The sequence below is a fragment of the Leptopilina boulardi genome, unplaced genomic scaffold, assembly GCF_019393585.1.
Source record: "Leptopilina boulardi isolate dan_hultmark-lab unplaced genomic scaffold, ZJU_Lbou_2.1 LbouV2_31, whole genome shotgun sequence".
Lineage (NCBI taxonomy): Eukaryota > Metazoa > Arthropoda > Insecta > Hymenoptera > Figitidae > Leptopilina > Leptopilina boulardi.
In genome coordinates this window covers 3,186,799-3,207,636 of record NW_026137874.1, presented here as the reverse complement: position 1 = coordinate 3,207,636, position 20,838 = coordinate 3,186,799, and positions in this window count along the sequence as shown.

The following is a 20,838-nucleotide window of genomic DNA, read 5'->3' as shown; positions in this document are numbered from 1 at the left end:
ACATTTTTGTAGATATGAACATTGCATTTTTTTTGCAACAAAATTCCTAGATAAAATGATTTGAAGAGATTTTGAATGTGTAAAATTTTAGTTCAAAAAAAAAAAAAAAATACACAATTTTAGTTCAACTGAAAGTTTAATTAACAGTCGAGAGCTTTAGTCGTAATCCGAAAAAAAATTGCGAAATACATTTTACAAAGCCGCTACCGCACAAAAAAAATGAAACAAATATTCGAGTAGAAGTGTATATATGTATATATGAATTTGGTAAAAAAAAAAAAATTTGTCATAGTTATTTTAATAAACGTGGCTAATTTGGAAAAAAATGAATATATATTTTCATTGCAAGTATTTTTTTATACAATAATAATCGCAACAAGAAACTTTTCGATAAATAAAAATTTTTTCATTTTTTTAAAATAGATAGTTTTTTTCCCTCAGAAAAATTTTTTTAAAGGGAAATTTTGTGATATCAACAAAACATAAAAATACTTTTAGACAAAAATAAAATTCATTATAAAAAAGGTTTTTTCTTTTGAAGATTTTTTATTTCTCTTTTTGTTATTGTTAAAATAGTTCAAAACTTTTTTTTCGTCTGTGTGCAAAAAGAGAGAAAGAAAAAAAAGAAGAAATAAACATTATCAAGCGGGACTTGTGCGTGTGGCATTTTCGGTCCATTTTGTCGCATCTGTTCGGCTATTCAGAGAGTCTATCGTTCGCTTTGTTTTCGTCCAATGGAAAAGACAAAACGAGCAGTCAAAAAACGAAGCAAGGAATCACCGGGAGGCGGACGGCCCCGCCGGGTATTTTAATGAGAGCTAAAGTCAGCGAGTAAACGTCGAATAAATCATTTTCGCGAAACGACGCGATTCAACTATATAACGTTGCAAGAATATTGCACTCTACCTTCAAGTGAATTTGCTGCCTCTCAGCTATAAAAGATTCGACTAAATTACCTTAAAATATAATTAAAAACAAACAAACAAAAAAAATTACTCCCTCTAAAACATATACTTTAAAAATCAATAATAACTTTTCTTCTATTTAGCAAAAAATTAATTAAACTCATTTTTTTTATAAATTTTCCTAATTTATTCTTAATAATATATTTTTTATATGTAAAAAAATTTTTTATCAAGAATAAATATATTTTTAATATTACTATGCCTCTGACTAGTTTTTTTTCAAATAGGGCATTGATTCAAAAGTGTGACAGTTTATAGGGCGCTGGTTAGGGCCTCGCCAGTTTTCCTAATTTGGAAAATTATAAACAAACCAAGTTTAATTTTGATTTATTCTTATTTATTATTTTATATAATAATAATAATAATAATTATTATTATTATCATTATTAATTATATTGAAAAGTGCTTTATTAATGAAAGTGATAATGCTAACATTTATTGGATTTCAATTAGCGAAATTGAAAGATGTTAATTATCAATTAACGAGACGCAATAATGTCCAAAATAGCTCTCTACATAAAGCAAATATCATTTTCTGACCAGTGAAACATATAATATTCTTTTTGAAAATAAACTAGTAATTAAATAAATAATACTAAATAGTTAGAAAATAAATAAAAAAAAAAATTTTAACTCACCAGTGCTGAAATGACGTCCTATTCGAAATATGGCGTTGACAGGGGCCTCATCAGTTTTCCTAATCTGAAAAGAAATGAAAAATTATTTATTTAAATATAATATTAAATTTATTATAAATTAATAATGTAATGAAATAGGGTATTTTAATTAGCAAACAGGGTTACAATTTTGTAGGGTCCTATAGCCAGTTTTTCCAAAAAGGGCCTTATAAAAAAAATTTGCCAGATACTTCACAAGACTCACACCAACATTTCTGTTCGTATTTAATAAATTCTATAATTATATATTTATAAAAAAAATAATAACAAAAATTCATTATACGCATGGGAAAAAAATATTTATTTATTTTCACAAACGCAAACGTATATTCGGTACCATGCCATAAAATCTTCAGCGTGGTTTTAAATCAAAGAGACGCGAGTATATAGAAAAAAAGGCAAAATCTTTCTCGCCATACGCGTGTGCGCATCAATTTTTGAAAATGTGTTATAAATCCCACAAAAGTTAATTATTCTATTACTCTTTTCTGTGAAGTCAGCTCATCCATAAAAGGGGAACAGGAAGAGGGGGAGGGGGGGTTGTTTTATATACCAGAGATGGACTTAATAACTTTTCACCCCCTCTATCTATATATATATATAATGCGCGCTCCTGGAACTTTCAGTAAGTTAATTCATGGCCTCAGGAGAATCTGAGGAGATTTTACTTTTTCTCCATAACATTGCGAGCATCATATATATACAGACTAAGTAACAAACGCACCACGGAACAAATATTGGATGCCAACTCTCTTACAGCCACCAATAGTTGTTGCCGTTTTGCCATAAATTCCAAATTCATCCGCCTATTGGGAAATAATCGGCGCTGGTGTGTGTATATACTCTAGATTGTGATTTATTGATGAAATTCAAAAGGGCCGGGAATTAAGTTGTTTTTGCAGGTTTATTACCATTATGGGTCTCATCAATAATCGTTGTTGAAAGAACCAATATATAAATAGTTTTTATAGAAATTTGTTATTATAATACTGTATATATAATAATTAATCATTCTTCAAACACTCGATAATTGAGCAATTTTCTAAAAAAATAAATAATAACTTATTTTGTGCGAACAAATTTTTTTCTCTCTTATTTGGTAAAAAATTTTTATTTTTATAGTTTCTGTGATTAATTTATTTTTTATTTCATCGTGAAAATTTTTATTTTACAGCTATAAATCCGTTTTTTTAATGTGGATTTATTTGGAAAAATTTGGAAAAAAATGTTCCAGACAAAACAAAAATTTTGAATAAAAATCTCACATGGAATGCCCTTCTCTAGACAGTGTTTGTTGCACGAGAAATTCCTCTTAAGATCTTAATAATAGAAGACGCTAAAATGACTATAAAATTATGACAATGGCACAAAGTAAAAAATGTCCTTTTAGTACATAGTCTTAATGACCAGTGTATTTGTGTGTGTGTGTCAGACTTGAAAGTTAAAAGGACAAAGCTGACGCTTTGTTGACTGACTCTTGGAGAGAATATAGCTGCAACTAAATTAATTCTCTTCCTGAGAAATGGAAAATGAATAAATATACAAAAATCCCTGAAATAAATTTTACTCGCCAATGTACTCAACAAATATCAATAGAAAAAAAATTTTTTGCTACAGACATTTTTTAAGTAAATAAAAAAATGTTTGAAGAAAAAAAAATTTGAATCAAATACTTGTCCGAATTTGTCATTTGATATAAAAATTCCTTATAAAGAAAACAAAAATATTTTTCTATTTTTAAGAAACACTATTATTGAATTAACCAAAGAATAATTCTGTTGGCTTAAAAGGTATATAAAAAGTGTTTTTTTTCCCGAAATGAAAAACGAGTACTAAAGTGTAATAAGTATCGCTTTAAGAAGAATAAATATGAAAGTATATGAACCATATTTTTTTGGTTTTGTTTTGGCGGTGGCATGAATAATATTTGTGATGTTATCGAGTTGGCCAATTTACCACCATTAAAGTTCTGTATACAGAATGTATTAAGAATGTGTGGGCGTGAGCAAAAAGGATCCTATCTGCAAGAAATGTGCGAGGTGCAGTGAGGCCGAATAACGTTACACATCCATCATTCGCGATGCCAATTAACTAAGATGGTAGGTCGTTACGCTGCCGCAAGGGCATTCTCCGGTTCCATTGCGTCTCACTTTGTTTCTTTTTATATTTCTTCTTTTCCCCTATACATTTTTATCAATTTGTATTTTATACGCGCCAAAAAGATTTTATTATCAAAATTACTTTTTCATTCCGATCTATAGAAATTCATTTTTCAATTTGTCCAATTCTCTATTTGGCCTAATCTTTATCTGTGCTCCATTTCCATTTGTCATAAAAAAAATTTTTGGCTTAATTTTTATTTAACTTTATTCTATGTCTGCTCTAATTTTTAGAAATCCTTTTTAAAAATAAAATATTTTATCCCTCGTTTACTATTGTAGCACTTAAATTTAAATATTAAATTTCTTGTCAAATATTCTGAAAATTTCCCTTTTTTTTGAATTACATATTTTAGAGGAATATTTTCATGATGGGATGTGGAATTTAAATTTTACAACTCTTGAGAATCAAATATTTCCTGATTCGCAAATATTTCATGAATGGCAAAATTTTGATATAATTTTCTAACTATAAAATAAAAATAAAAAATGCAAATTTCATAATGGAATAAATATTTTAAATAGTTGCTTTTAAATTCTGTAATTTTGATGAAATTCCAATTTCTATTCTCATTCCAAGCATTTCGTAGTGTTTTTGTTTATACAAAGTTTTCTGTATAGCGAATTTGTATTTCTTAGTGAATTAGAGACAAAGACAGTTCTATTTACAATGAGCAAATGAGATGTGTAACTTAGTGTTGTATATATAATGTATGCCAAGTATGTATAACTCAATTCACCGTTGATTATATCCAACTATATGGAGGAGATGCCTCCAGCAAAGCAGGAAGTATCATCATTACAGAATGCAGATTCGTGTGTGTCTGAACAATTAACTCACACATTCGAATTAATTGATCAAAATGTCTAGTTTTTTTCAAATAAAAAATATAAAAAAATGTTAATATTATTCATGGAAACGTGAAATATAATATTATTCCACAAATAATATGCTTAAATAAAAAAAGATACAAAATTTCAACTCTAACAACAAAACTTTTCGACATGTCACATCGCGACTGTATTTATTAGGCGCTGGTCAGGGCCACAACAGTTTTCCTAATTTAAACAAATTTAAATAAACTAGATTAAATTTTTTTAATTTTTAGAAAAACTGACAAGTTCCAGACTAGTTTTTTCCTAATCAGGGATTAAATCAATACAGCTTGACAGTCTAATAGGGCGCTAGTCAGAACCTTGACAGTTTTCCTGTGGAAATAAGACAGGTTTTTAATTTAAACACTATATCAAGTATATAAAGTTCAATTTGTAAGAAAAAATTGTATTTCTAATTTTCTCTTTCTCTTGGAGAGATGATTGAGAAAAATGATGTGAACAATGGAATAAATGACTACGTCAATGTCAAGACGATTTCACGCCACGTGAAAGTTATAAATGTTCCATCATATTATGATCTGAGATGATATCGCTAATAAGCGCAAGGAATCGCATAAATTACACGGCATCTTGATCTCAAAATGTATCATCATTTTCATTATAACTTGTATATAATAATAATCTTTCAATTTTACGAATTAAAGATGTGAATATAAATGTTAAGTGAAATTAATCGATTCATTAAACAAGAATCAATGTTATTTACAGATAGAGATGAATACACTTGTAATTCTAATTTATGAAATCAGTAATTAATATAATAATCAATTTTTTATTAATAATAAAATTGTAATTAATAGCTATTTTTTATGAATTTAGAATATAAAAAAAATCATGAATAATTAAATTGAGTTTTCACGTTTTTCTAAAAGAAATTTCGAAAAGATTATATGAAAGATGAAGCGTGTCGAATTCAGAAGGAGCAAAGTCATTTATTATCCCGCAGATTGTACAACTATTTGAGAGACACCCACACATTCGTCTGTGCTTATAAAGTGTATAATATATACACATAGGCAAAATGGTTGCGCGCATAAAAGTCTTCGTGTATGTAACGTATTAGACTCCTGCAGTTTGCAATTTACTCTCATCTTTCGATCCATTATTCCAAAGAAATATTTGACTCTCCAAGAATTTCTACAACCTTAATTTTCATTTTATCACCTGTAGCAAACATTTCGTTTCATATATTAAATATTTATTTATTTAATACTAAAATATTCTATTTTCAAATTAAAAATATTCTCTACACTAATAAATATTTTATTTGATTCAAATAATCTGTTACTTAACTATTATCCAATAAAAATTTATTTTTAAATAATTATTATTTCAGATAAATTTCCGCTAAATTAAAATTCCGCTAAATTAAAGTTTGGCTAAATTAAAATTCGGTTAAACTGAAATTCAGCTAAATTAAAATTCGGTTAAATTAAAATTCGGCTAAATTAAAATTCTGTTAAATTGAAATTCAGCTAAATTACAATTAAATTAAATTAAAACTTGGGTATAAAGAGACATTATTTAAAGTTAAAAATTCTTTAACGCAAAAAAAGTAAATGTAAAAAAAAGTGTGAAAAGTTCATTAAAAACAAAAATCGAAATTCCTACGATGAGTGAAAGATAAGAAAATTTTAAAGCCTAGATTCCAGTTTGTCGTAAACGAGCTGTTCAACAGTAACTGTTATTATATTTCGTATATATGCATGTATATAAAAATACCTGTTCAAAACGAACCAAAAGCTTTGCGAACTTTTGCCATATGATCGTGTATATGTTTTTCTGTCATATGTATAGTGTCATGCAATGACCATATTCTTTTTGAATGAGCTTGTTACTTTTATAGCAAGTGAGAGAGACTCTATTGCTGGTAACATTAGGAACCCACCGTTTGCGTTTTATGACAACCGGAGTATTCTCCTCTTGGTTATACTACCAGTGTCGCTATTGTAATAAAAAAAAGAGGAGCAGATCCTTGCTTTTTAACAAGCGCAATAAAAAGCGTAGAAAAAAAGAGGTGAGAGAAGAATATAAAAGTACTGCTATTAAAATGAATGAAGTTGAAAAGAACATAATCGCTTCAGACAATAATATTATATAAATAAAAAAAAGAAAAAATCTTGTTATTATCTTTTAAAAATGTGTTCAGCTTCATAAAAAAAATTTCATTAAGTATTTTATTCAGAGATTCCGAAAAGAAGTAGTCAGAGCCGCTGACTAGTTTTTTTCTAAGTATACTAGTTCTAAGTTCTAAGCATTAGTATTAGTTTGCCTAATTTAAACCGTTTTTTTTTAAATAGAACATTGATTCAGAATAGAAATAATATAAAAATTTTCTACTAAAGAAAAACAGAAAAAAAACATTACAGTGAACACTAAAATTAATGGGTGAAAATTTAACGAATGGACTCGCATTATTTTATACACAATTTCCGATGTAGTAGTATTCTTACGCATCGTTAATAATTTGGTAGCAATTTTGACGATGGACATTATGCGTTAATTTATTGGCACATAAATTTTCTCTATTCTGAATATACATAATCTTTCAACACTTTGACTGTATGTAGAGAAATACTTGCAAAATGTGTTTCATTTAAAAGCACGCCAGTTTATGTTTATATTGCACGAATTGTGCTTAAAAGCTTCTCTCTCTCTCTCTCTCTCTCTCTCTCTCTCTTTCTCTCTCAACCACACTATTCACTTAATAGTAATTACGCTTGCTTCTTATATATACGAAAGTGGAACGTCTGCTCCAAAGATATACATAAGTTGCTTTTCATAACACACATTAATTTATTTCTCTCTGCCTATTATTTTGCTTTCACTAATTTGTAACTAGAATTTATTTTTATTTAAATTCATTTTTCATTTATTAAATTTTTTTAATCTTATCTAATTAACAAAATTCAATTTTGATTATTTAAGAATTTTTTTCAACTTTCTCCCATTCTAATATTTGTTAAAAGTATATTTTGAAAAGAAGTTGAAAAATCGAAATTCAAGGGGGGTAAGGGGGGAATTTATTTGATAAAACTGGTTTCTTGCGATATAAAAATGATTAAATAATATTATTCAGGAATGGTATACAAATTTAGTATAATATCAAAAATTTCGAAAAAAAGTGTCTGAGCCTCTAATTTATTCGAATAATAATTTTAGTTTTAGAATTGTTTGTCGGTTCTACTTTTTTTTGTGATTCCATTTTAATTTCATATATTAAAATTAGGCGTGAAAATTAACTTTTATAATCCCCTCTATAAATTATTTTTTAAGTTTATCAAAATATTCTCCTCGCGAAACACAAAGTTTTGCGCCTACTAGAGTTTTAAGCAGTATATTTATTGCTTTCTCCTGTCAATGATTTTGTATAAATGTCCCAATTTTTTTTGGACTTTTTTTTCTGTTACTAAAAAAACTTTGCTTGCAGAAAAAAATATTTTGTATAAAATTAAAAATTGAGCTTAATAAATGAATAAGTAAAATTTCTATGAAAAGAAATATTTTTAAATAAGTCAAAAATACTAAAAGAAAAGAGAAGTTAAAATAATGTGTAAATAGAAAGTAATTTTATTAAACATTTATCGCCCTGGATAATATAGTAAAGTATAATGATTTTTATTGACTCTCGCTATAATATATATGATAGATGTGATATCTCTTTGAAAAGATTTTTTTTGCCCCATGGCTTTTGTGTTTTAATTTTCAATAGATCGACGTAAGAGGATCTCGGGGAGGGAGCGCCTCTCTCTGTATCTAATGTCTTGTACGTGCACTCCGCATTTTAATTTAATTAATTTCACGCATGTTACAACGAAAAGGAAGTAGAGTGCCTTGCTTTGAGAAAGGAAGCTTCACCCAATCCAGTCAACATTATTGTGCCTTTGCGAACTAGTTATTTAATCAAATTGGACAGAATGACTCAAGTAATAATGGAGCTTTGACATGCTGAAAATTTATGTATATATAGTATAAGTATAACATTATACATTCGTCCATTTTCACAATGACTCGACTTTTAGCTTCAAGCATATAGCTTCAATTTTAGCTTCCTTTTTCCCTTTGCAAGTCTTAGGCAGAAAAAAAATTATTTTTCACATTCTAATTCAAATTATATATAAATTATAATACTCGACAAAATCCATGCTTTATAGAATTTAATTTAATTTTTAAAATTAGATTTTTCCATATAGAGAATTTTCTTTTTTTTAATCTTCTTTCTTCGATCAACAAAATATTGAATTATTAATATTATATTACTTATAATTATAATAAAACAATAGTAATAAGAAAAAAAGTTTGTAACTGCATTAAGAATTTTTAACAATGTTTTGAGATTAATTTAGAAAAGTCGAATGTACAATATATAAAAAACAGGAAACTTTATAGGCAAGGACACTTGTTTTATCGTTTGAAAGAGGAACGTTTGTGAAGTTAAACAGGAAAATTGTTGGCGTAAGAGAAAAAAGGGGTAAGGGGTGGGCAGGGGCCGGTTTTCTAAAAAACAGTGAGGTCGTGTCTAGATATATATATAGGGAACTTGAAACGAATATTTGACGAACGTTTGAGAGAGGAAAGCTCATTGTGTGAAAAGGCACTGTACCACGTGCAATTACTTCTCCACTGAAACCACTTCTTCCCGTTCTTTGTCTTCCTCACTTCCTGTTCTCCGCTCGTTCGTGGCACTTAATTTCAAAAGTAAAGTTCCTCACAGCTTCGACAGGTTTCTAAAGAGAGAGGGGTTAAATCCCATATAAACTATATATATGTATACACAGGATTAATCGCTCCCTTGGGGATGAACGATCTCGATTTTCGGGCAACTCAATCGGACGATGCGCTAAACCCCCTTTTTACGACTTGTGTATATATATATATTTTGGCTACAGAAACTCTCTTTGTCAACTGCAAATACTTTACGACTGTCGCGTGTCACTGGCTCTGTCGTAAACAAGAAATACGACACAGGATTTCGAGAAGACTCACCTGGTCGTTGATTGTGTATATATACCAATCATTTGTCATCCTTATTTATATATTTTTTTATTATTTCTCAAAATTACATTTATACATTCCAAACTGAGCATTATAATTCGAATTATCGAATTGCAATTGGTTAAATGGAAACTATGCCTAATAAAAATTCAATTGAATGGAATTCGGTTAAATGGAAATTATGCCTAATTCAAATTCAATTGCATGAAAATTTAGTTAAATGGAAATTCGGTTGAATGAAGATTACGCCTAATAATTTTTGGATTAAAGAGAATATATTCAGATGCAGAATAAGGAATTTCAAATTTAGCCCGTGACGAACGAGAGAGTGAGAGACTTTTACCGACAAGTGATTCTCATTATTTAAAGATTCAACATTTGAATGGGCCAAAATTTCTTGTTTGTATTTTCTCGTTTTAACGCTTTCATTTCTTAAGCTTGAGAAATGTAACGACTTCCGCTTACGAGACAGTTTTCCAAGATCTTTTCGAATTCAGTCTCGTTAGAAAGACAAAACACTGTGAGATAATATCTCTGGCAGATTAGTGGCATGGCGTGAAATTAAATGATACGAGTGGAGGTTCACGCGAAAAGGCCTTCTATTCAATTCTCTTTACAATATAATTTACCGTGAAAAATGAATTTCAAAAAAGCGAAAATAATATAAACACAATTATTATATATAAATTATTGTTATATTACATTATTATATAAAATAATAGTAAAATCCAAGAAATTAATTCGAATAAATTAAATAATAAAAAATTCATAAAAAAAATTCATTGCAAGCTTGCCAAACAATCTTGCAGAAAATTTACATGCCGTTGCATAATGCTACTTATTGCAAATTTAATCTTCTACATAAAAATATACAATTTAATAACTCCAAACATTTTTTTAATTTTCTTTCCAGCTCGAGGGAAAATTAACGAAAACATATATATGGAATTGCCCCTCTTGTTTTACTTTGAGGATCGGATTACGCGAATGGATTCTTGTGACTTTGAGGGTTTTTAATTTAACGTTGTCCTTATTAAATAAAATGTCGTTCGCGCATAAGAGAGAAAAAACGCGGGGTCTCTTTGAAATAGTTTGGCGATTTGTATATATGTGTATGGGGAATGTATTTCGATGCCCATATAATGATTATTCGCTAATTACGGTGACCGACACACTACGACAACATCCCGAGGCCCTGGTGTGTCGATGGGCGTACCGCCCTGCCTAATTGCATAGGAATCGTCCGTCCATGGAATTTCGGGTGGTGGCAATCGTGGTTATTAATGACCAAGAAGTCGTGTTGATCAAGCCAGTAGATATATTTCTCCCTCCCCACCTTCCCACCTCTCTTTCTATCTCACTCATTCACTCAATATCTCACTCTTTTTTTGCCTTTTTCATTCATGAAGCGGCAAAGCATTTTAATACCATGAATATTTTTTAATCATTTATTTAATACTTTTTCTCCATCAGCCATTTCTTCTTCTTTTTTGCTTTCTCGTGGAGGAAGCTTTGTAGTATTTTCGTTTACAAAATTTTTAAAAATGGTGAAATCAAATTTTCCTCTATATAGAAACATGTTATATGATATTATGATAATGCCAAAAAATTGAGCAAAAAGTCTCGAACAAAAAATGTATGGCGCACTTTTTGATTAATCCAGCGGATGCTGAGCTACACTCAAAAATAATTTGGAAAAATTTTCAAAAAATTAAATTTGCAAGATAATCGTTCGGGAATACCGCCATAGTGATTAGAAGAAAGTTCTGAACAAAAAATGTATTGGGCACTTTTTGATTGGTCCAGCGGATGCTGAGCTACACTCAAAAATAATTTGGAAAAATTTTCAAAAAATTAAATTTGCAAGATTATCGGTCGGGAATACCCCCAATAAAATAGTCAAAAAGTTCCGAACAAAAAATGTATGGCACACTTTTTGATTGGTCCAGCGGATGCTGAGCTACACTCAAAAAATCTTGGAAAAAATTTTCGAAAAAAAAAATTTGAGAGATAATGATTCGGGAATAATGTCAAAAAATTGAGCAAAAAGTCTCGAACAAAAAATGTATGGCGCACTTTTTGATTGGTCCAGCGGATGCGGAGCTACAATCAGATAAATTTTTTAAAAAATTTCGAAAAAATAAATTTGCGAGATAATTGGCCGGGAATACCGCCAAAGTCTTAACCCGGGAGTCTCCAACAAAAAATATATGGCGCACTTTTTGATTGGTCCAGCGGATGCTGAGTTACACTCAGATAAATTTTTTAAAAAAGTACGAAAAATTAAATTTGCGAGATAATTGATCGGGAATACCGAGAAAGACTTAACCCGGGAGTCTCGAACAGAAAATGTATGGCGCACTTTTTGATTGGTCCAGCGGATGCTGAGCTACACACAGATAAATATTTTAAAAAATTTCGAAAAATTAAATTTGGGAGATAATTGATCGGGAATACCGCCAAAGTCTTAACCCGGGAGTCTCGAACAAAAAATGTATGGCGCACTTTTTAATTGGTCCAGCGGATGCTGAGCTACACTCAGATAAATTTTTTAAAAAATTTCAAAAAAATAAATTTGCGAGATAATTGATCGGGAATACCGCCAAAGTCTTAACCCGGGAGTCTCGAACAAAAAATGTATGGCGCACTTTTTAATTGGTCCAGCGGATGCTGAGCTACACTCAGATAAATTTTTTAAAAAATTTCGAAAAAATAAATTTGCGAGATAATTGGTCGGGAATACCGCCAAAGTCTTAACCCGGGAGTCTCGAACAAAAAATGTATGGCGCACTTTTTGATTGGTCCAGCGGATGCTGAGCTACACTCAAATCAATTTCGGAAAAAATTTTAAAAAATTAAATTTTCGAGATAATCGCTCCGGAATACCATAACTGTCTTTAGCAAAAAGTAGCGAACAAAAAATGTATGGGGCACTTTTTGATTGGTCCAGCGGATGCTGAGCTACAGTAAAAAACAAATTTGGAAAAAATTTAGAAAAATTAAATTCGCGAGATAACCGTACCGGAATACCACCACAAAAATAGGGGAAAAGTTTCAAACAAAAAATGTATGGCGCACTTTTCGATTGGTCCAGCGGATGCTGAGCTACAGTAAAAAACAAATTTGGAAAAAATTTAGAAAAATTAAATTCGCGAGATAACCGCACCGGAATACCACCACAAAAATAGGGAAAAAGTTTCAAACAAAAAATGTATGGCGCACTATTTGATTGGTCCAGCGGATGCTGAGCTACACTTAAATAAAATTCCGAAAAATTTTCGAAAAATTAAATTTTCGAGATAAGCGCTCCGGAATACCACCACAAAAATAGGGAAAAAGTTTCGAACAAAAAATGTATGGCGCACTTTTTAATTGGTCCAGCGGATGCTGAGCTACACTCAAATCAATTTCGGAAAAAATTTTGAAAAATTAAATTTTCGAGATGATCGTTCCGGAATACCATAACTGTCTTTAGCAAAAAGTAGCGAACAAAAAATGTATAGCACACTTTTTGATTGGTCCAGCGGATGCTGAGCTACATTTGTTCAGTAAATGAACTATTTTACTGACTTTGTAAATTGTTAAAAATCTATATTTAATCAATATAATATCTGCATTGAGTAAATGATAAATATAAGTTAGTCTATGAAACAATTCCCGGTTTTAATAATGTAAAATCTAAAGCAATTAATATTAATTATTTTCAATTGAACATAACATCTCTGCCGCATTATTATATTTAACGGATCTATATATTGTCAAAAGGAAATATTTAGTTATAAATAAAAAAAATCACAACTGCTTCTTGGTGCATTTTTATTCTAATAATTCTCGGGGATGAAGACACAGTGACTACGTCGGCAGATGAGTTACAGCACGATTCTTGTCAAGTGTGTCGTCGAAAAATTGTTGCCTAGAGAGAATCCAACAAAAGGTGTTTCGATCGATACCTTACCTATAATTCATATACTACTGTGAATCTTCGTGAAATAATGAAAATTGTCACGCAGTCTATAAAAAAAAAACAAGAATCAGCATCTCCAAGCGAAAGAATTATAGCTTACAATTACAAATGGAAGAGGGAATGAAGAAGAAAACGACGAAGACGAAGAAGAAGAAGTTAAAAGGAGAAAAATATAAAAGTATATAGTATAAAAGTATATATATATATATACAGGAGAGAAAAGGATGAAGAGCTATACGATTAAGAGGTGTACGTGTCTCGCAATTGCAACTTAATATACAACACACTCTGAATCCAGAAATCCGACTCTTCAACTCAACTTCATTCGTGCTGCACGCCATTATTTTTATCATCCTTTCAATATTCTTTTGATACCTTTTTCACGTCTGCTAGGATGTCTCTCATGTTTACATTAACCATTTAATTGCTCTTTTAATTAATTACCAAGCGGAAAATAGGTTTTCGAAATTCATTAGCAATTTCTTTTTTTTGCACTTATTTTATCTTTTTATTTTGTCTCTAAAACGCACTTTTACAATCTATAGAATATTTTTACACTACTCCAAATTGATGATTTTTTTTTAATTTGATTCCATACAGAAGAAAATATATTAGTAGCGATGCTGGGAGAGTTTAAACAAAGTTGTGATCTTAGCTAAGTTACTATATGTCGGCAATACAGAATTCTACGTTATTAGCAGTCGATATGATAGAAAACTATTTTACCATCCTAGCAAAATCTATCGATTAGATAGACTAGGATAATTCTGTACAAGGTTCTAAACTCGATTAAATGCCGGTAATGTATATTTGTACACTACCTATAGGCGGTACAGTAGGACACTTATTTATCGACCTGACAAAATGATAAAAATCAGTGTTTGATCATTATTACTATATTTGTGAAATAAAAAATGTCTTAAAATATTCTTTCAAAGAAATAAATTATTGTAAAAAATTGGAGAAAATTATTTTATACTGAGGAAATCATTTTTGTTCTTACAATATTCAAATTAAGAGATGTAAATAGTGACAGGCGTGAATGTAAATCTTTTTTTTCTTTCGATTTTAATTGGAGATTAATTTGATTTGATAGGTGAATATGTGTGTAATGAAGAGTTGCTCTTGTTTGTTTCAGAATGCAACTGCAACTTGCACGCGAGAAAATGCAGATTCAACATGGAACTGTACAAGTTGTCGGGTCGCGTGAGCGGAGGCGTTTGTCTACAGTGCAGGCACTTCACGGCTGGTCGTCATTGTCACTATTGCAGAGAGGGTTATTACAGAGACCCTACAAAAGCCATAACACACCGCAAAGCCTGTAAACGTAAGTGATTTCTAATTTTTTCGTTTTTTTTTGTTTTCAAACTCGCGCACACTTAAATAAATTCTCGCGTTCAATTAAATTTCAATAATATATAGTTTCCCATGTTAATGTTTATTATACACATTGCATTGGCTTGTAAATTTATCACATACACAATAATTATTATCCTAAGTAAAAAGAGTGTATGAAATATTTATTTTATGAAATGGTTTAAAATTTTCTTTGTGATAAACATGTTTCTTTGAAAAATTTAAAATTTTTCGTTAATAGATAAATTAAAATAAATTCAAATCAAATTACTGTAATTTTCTTGTAATCTGTTTGTAAAAAAAGTTGTGAAGTTTATGTGAGTTTATGAATTTAATTCTTTATTCAACAAAGAGACTTTTTTTTAATAAAAAAAGAAATTTCTTTTTTGAACGTTTTGTGTGAACAATTTTTATTGATAAGAACGTTTTGAAATGAAACCAGCTTTAATTTGGAAAATTCACGATGCAAATTTGTGGGGGAATTTACTTTTATATTAAATTTAGAAAACCCTGATAAGAAAACCGGATTGCAGTTGCGAAACGATTCTTGATCGTACATTCTCACCTTCGAGGCATATAGCCTCCACCGTGAAATCATCTGCTTATCCCTTATCCTCTTTCTCGCGGGCACACACACACATATACACACATTTATAGTTACTTGAAATTCATCGAGCTTTTCTCTCCGCCACTGAATAATCGCCTTGATCTTTAAAATATATTATACAGTATTTATTATATATTATATATATATAGCTTCCTTTAAAGTCGCGAAAATACTTAATAATTTTCATGTCAAAAACAATTTATATGCAAAATTTGATGAAAGATTTCAAAAAGTCGTTCAAATTTTTTACACATATTTTTTTACATATATTTATAAAATCAAAATAGTTTTACATAAATAAGAAATAGAAATTGTTCAACTTAAAACGACAATTTTTTAATACAAAATTTTTAAAAATACTTTTTTTTAATTTATAGTTTTAATTTAATTCGTGCAATTTATTTACTCATTCATTCTTTAGGAGGGAATTTATTTTGTAAGCTTCCCAAAAATATTTGCATGTAACTACGATTATAAGTGTGATTAACATAAATAGAAAATGCGCCTAGTGCGGAGAGAAGTAGGCGTGCTGCATGTAGGATTCCTTTAATCGGATTACGCCAATTACATAGGAAGTAGGGAAGGGTATATATATATACAGTGTGATGAAAACGGCTGATTCGAAAGAGACTGCGAGTGGGGTCGAAGCACTGAGAATCGTAAACGCGAAACACTACGAGCCAATTAGAACGCGCTAAGGAGCTTAAGTTTGATACCGTTGGAAAGACGAGAAAAGAGAGAATGAAAAATAAAAAGAAGAGGGAAAAGAAAAACAAGCGTGGAAAAAGGGAGGAAATGAAAGACGAAGGATGCGTGACAGAACCAATTTAAAAAAAATCTATATATTTTTTTATCATTTTCAAATTCAATATAAAAGTTTACTTTCTTTGTGTGTATAAATAATTACTTGGGGTCTGATTATGTAATTCTGATTTCACTTTCACTGATTAGAAATTAGTCAAAGCTAAAAATTGTTTTGATTTTTTTATATTATAAATTTTTTTCTGCATCTAGAATGATTTGATTTGTCACGCTATTTTACTTGAGAGATATTCCCCCCCCCTATACTTGATATTTGTTTTCGCGTCATCATATATTTCAGAAAATATATGTGTCTGACTTAAAATTCTTTTTCTACTTACAAACTGAATTTTAAACGACTCAACATCAAAGAGTGCTTATTATAGAGCAATGTTAGGTCAAAGTAGATTCAAGGAAGGGGATTAGGATAGGGTCAAAGAAGGTTTAATATAGAGCAAAATAAGGTTAAAGTAGGTTTAATATAGTAGGTTCAAGGTAAGGACGAAGTAGGCTTTCTGAAACTTCAAAGTGGGTTCAAGGTATGAAAATAGGATGGGGTCAAAATAGGTTCAAAACAGTAGGTTCAATGTAGGATCAAAGTAGATTTAAGGTATAGAGGAACAGAGAAAAATCAAAAAAGGTTTAATTTTTTTAATTAATTAACTTATCGCTAATATAAACACAATTTCATTTTCGGTTCCTTTTTGTTTTTAAGGCAGGGAAAATTTTAATTTTAATGAAGAAAAATACTCGCGGTTTTAATTAAAAACAGACTGGTTTTAATAAGGTGAAAATAATAATTAATTGGAGCTAATGGGATTTTAATTCCTCTCGACTTATGAACAATATTTAATTTATTTTGAAGGCGAATGTTTATGGATCGTAAAATAGATCAAGTCTTGTGGCTTTTTTAATCAATAAACTAACAAGGTGTTAGGTCAGTGTTACGAGAAGACTAGTTAAAGCAACATATGATATATATATATATATATATATATATACATATGCAAAATGTATTATATATTTTCACGTTATAATATACAAATTACTCTTTCGCAAACCACTTCGAGCAAATTAAGTTTGGTTCACGTTTCTCTATATGCATTGGGGAATTAAACATGGTCATATATGTTGAAACCAGAATTTAGATATTGTACTCGCCGGAAATATGTGTGTATAATTTCAAAATGAAATATCATATATAGAACCAAAAGAATGTATATATACTGCGAGACAATATAATTATCTGAAAGGAGTATAAAATAGTTCATCAAAGTAATTTGTTATTATATAATTGTTATATGTCGCAAGCAGAATTTAATTAGAAAAATAAATTTGTACTCTAATTTCATCGTCTACCTTGAACCTTATTTGACCCTACATTAAACCTTCTTTGATCTAATTTTTATGAGCAATAATAACATTGTTAAATTAGACATTTATTTTGAAAAAATTTTCAAAAATGAATTTATCAGATTTTGTTATTCCTCAGTTAATTTTTTTAAAATTATAATACGGATTAATTAAAAAAATGAATAGATTATTTTGTTGGTAATAAGAATTCGTTAGGGTGAATTTTCTTGAAAATATATTGCAAAAGAGATAAAAGCGTATTATTTAAATGGAAGGGTAATCAGTAACTTGGATGGTTTTCATCTTGATGAACCTTATTTTCCCTTCATTTGTGCTTGCTTCCAGCAAAACAAGAGTTGGAGAATCTCAAGTTGAGTTCAACCAGAACAACCCGATGCTTTATCATGTAAAAGAATGAATGGAGAAACATTTCATAGCGACGCTTATCTGAACGTATATATAAGTATTACTGTATTAAATGACAATGACATAAATATTTAACCTGTAATGCCATGGTGGAATCGCTATTATATACAAGATAAAGATCAAGTTGGGGAAAAAAATTTCTCTCAAGTTAGAAGAGAGACACACAACCATATAATCACCCTAAAAAGACTGTTGATTTCGTGTATGTCTACTCTATCTCTAAAATTTATTATCTTCTCGTATTTTTTAGATATATTCACTTACAAGCGCGATTTTTATCAGCTACTCATCTCTTTATAAATAACACTCTTATGAAATCTGAGATTTTAAAAAAAAAATTACATTCTCGAGAATTGTAATTAATTTAATTAATTATGTTCTTTCCCCTCCCATATATTTCGAGTCTTTCTTTAAATATTTACTTGGACCAAATAATTTTTATTTGAACTAAATAAACTGTATTTGAACTAATAATAGAATAATAATAGTAGAAAATTTGAAATTAATTGAAAATAATTAATTTTGAAAAGTCTAAAACAAAAATATAAGAATGCAAAAGCAGGGAGAGATGTGAGTAGCATTTTGACTGTAAATTATTAGACAGCCAAAAGATCGATGCAGGCGTTTACTAAATGCGTGAAGGGTCTTGGAAAATAAATTAAAATAAAAGACGTTTAAAGTGCTCGAACATCCTGTCTGTACGGTAACTAGATACAACTTCTTGTTTTGCTTCTTTTTTTAACTCCTTCAAGCCTTTTTATCTCTTTTCTTCTTTTGCCTTCATCCACCATGAAAGAAGCTTATATTTTCTCTTTGCATTTCAACACCACACCTCAATGAACTCGATAAAACAGATGTGTGAATAATTATTGTGAATTAGCAGAAAATTACAAATTTATACTCGGGAGAGTCAGTTTTCTTATTTTAATTTATATATGCAACATTTATAATTCATTTAAGTTATTCTTGACTTTTTTTTACTCTCGACAAATGTTAATTATTGAAACCAATTTCAGTCAAGTAATTTACATTACTATAGTTTATTTAAAAATAAAATCTTGACATTTACTTTCTCAGAGATTACAATTTTTAAATTAATAAACTAAAATCATTTAGAAAGTCATGGTTTTTCGTAATTTTTGATTATTATATTATTATTTATAGCGCAAATATAAATATATGAAAGGGAAAATAATAATTGTAAAAGAATTGAAAGATGAAAAAAATTTTTTCGCCTATTATGTTGACCTTACGGGAAGTCGCGGAGTTTTAAGTCTTGACTAAGTGGAGGGTAATGAATATGCTAACGTGTGCGAGTGAACGAGAAAGCTTTGTACTTAGCATCGAGTTCAAGTGGCATCGTATACAACGCTCGAGGATCCGTCGGGTTATGTATATGTTTTATATACATATATATGTATATCGCAACTTTCAGGACCATCCCGAGTTTTCAAGCAGCAAACACTACAGTGAAAGCCTCCAGCAAAAATTGGAATTTGATCTTTTATGACTCCTTTCAAGGGTTCCCTTCTACCTCATCTTAAATCATCAACCAGAACATGTCATCTTTTTTCATTTTATTTTATGTACTCATTCATGAGAATTTTAAAATATATTTAAAAAAAAGAAAACAATTATACCCTCGCACAAATTATGTTCAATTCAAATATATTTTATTCTATGTGGAGATTAAAATCGAATTTTATTCTAAAAATGAAGTAGAATTTGAAAGAAAACGAATTTTTCAATTGAAGAAGATGAAGATTTTACAAATATTTTTGCAAGGAACAATGATTTTTTAGAAAGTATTAGGCAATTATTAAAGAGGATGGAGGCCCTAGTTTTAAAGAGTTTAAAATGGCGGATCCAATATGGCGGAAGAAAAAATTTAAAAAGTTGATCAGATTCAATTGAACCTTATTATATCTTATTTAAAAAAAAAAAATATAAATTTCAAATCAAACCTAGCAAATAAGTTACCCTACCAACTTAACATCGATTATTTTCAATTATAGAAGTAAACTCGTGCGAAATAAGAATGTCAGACATACAAATATATGTTTACATCGCAATAACCTTGAAAATCCGTCATTTTCAATCAGAGAACCCAATTCCAGGGGCACGTGTATTACGGACATTTTTACTATCTGATGCTTGAAAGCAAGGCCAGTGTTTGAGGAGCGACCCTTGCCCAAGGCTGCAGCCGGGTTTTTGGGTAAACATCAAGACAAGTCCTGAGGGGTGAAACGGGCAAAGAGTGGAGATGGGGTAAAAGAGGGGGAAGGGGGGTTGAACTATGCTTGAAACGTATATCTCCTCAATACGGTCACGCGCGCTGCGTAAACAGAGGGGATTTTCGATATTACCCTATGCTCTTTACTCGTGTATGTGTGTGTGTGCGTCTATAGTCTCTTCTTCGGCACAGAATCCATCCACATATATATGTGAAGAGATTATAAGCATATCTGCGCATATTTCTGCGCATATTCGCAATCTAGATTTATTAGCCACTTATTATACTCGCGAGTGTTTTGTACACGGGGACAAAAAGAGATTAGCTGTAAAACTCGACGATATATCATATGCCTCAATAAATATCATATCCGCGACGAATAATTATCGGATATGTTCTTGAACC